We start from the raw sequence: 1,236 nt of genomic DNA, 5'->3' as shown, positions 1-1,236 counted from the left end.
AATGGTTGCTTATTTATAAATAAAGTTATTAGTTATAATAATATTTTTAGTCGATTATGGTAAGAAATGGTATTGATAATAAATGCTCTTTAATTTATTATGTTAGAAAATTTTTGTTTTTAAATGTAATAAATTAAAGAGCTTTTTTTATGAATAAACACTTTTTGTTTCCATCTTATCAATATTGATTATAATCGCTAACAATTATTATAATGATTTTAATTGTTTTTACTTATAATCGCTACCATTGATTATACTAAAAAATGCAATCGCAATTGACAAAAATTGTTAATAATTATAATTATAATATGTTTAGTAGGCAACCTTTAAAGCAATTTATGCATAACAGGTTGCTAGCCAAATATAAACTTAATGAAGTATTATGATGGACACTTACATTCGGAATTCATATATTTAAAGAAATAATTTTGATTATTCAGATTCTATTAATATTAGCTATTGTAAATAATATTAATCAAATGAAAAGTTTTTAAATTGTTAGGATGTATTTAGCAAGTTATGCTTTCCATACATAAAATAAAAATATATTATGTATAAATAATATTAGTGCTTGTAAAAGGATTAAGATTAATAAAACTAGATATATACTCTTAATACAATAAAAAGTAATAATTTAAAAGAATGTAAAAATATTTATTTAGCTGATAAATTTAAAATGGATAATAAATTTTAAATTTTTATTAACTCTTATTTATTATATAATATTTATTTGTAATCCTTATGCAAAATAATATATGACTTGAACAACGTACATGGGGGCGTGTATACAATTAATAAATTTAGGTAGAGAAATATATTTTGAATCAATAATTTATAAGTTCACAACAGAATAGTCAGATTTTTATTGTCTATTAAATATTTTTTAGCGAATAACTATTATGTATTACTAGAATATAATAATAATTTTTTTTTTTTTTTTTTTTTTTATGTTACTTGAATGGTGTATACGTTTACACGGTGAATGTAAAATCAATTAATCAATTTATATAGAAAAATATATTATGAATTAATTATAAATAAGTTCCAATAAAATAGCCTGATTCCCATTGTGTATTGAAATTTTTTTTTAACCAATTAACTATTAATGTGAATTTGTACAATAAAAATTTTGTATTAATTCTGTAAATTATTATATATATTTGCATTATACAGTATTTAGAAGCATTTAAATGGATAAAAATTTTTTAGAAAATCTACATATGTATCACATGTATT

Source organism: Chrysoperla carnea, assembly GCF_905475395.1.
Source record: "Chrysoperla carnea chromosome X unlocalized genomic scaffold, inChrCarn1.1 SUPER_X_unloc_42, whole genome shotgun sequence".
NCBI lineage: Eukaryota > Metazoa > Arthropoda > Insecta > Neuroptera > Chrysopidae > Chrysoperla > Chrysoperla carnea.
Note: the sequence above shows the minus strand (reverse complement) of the source record.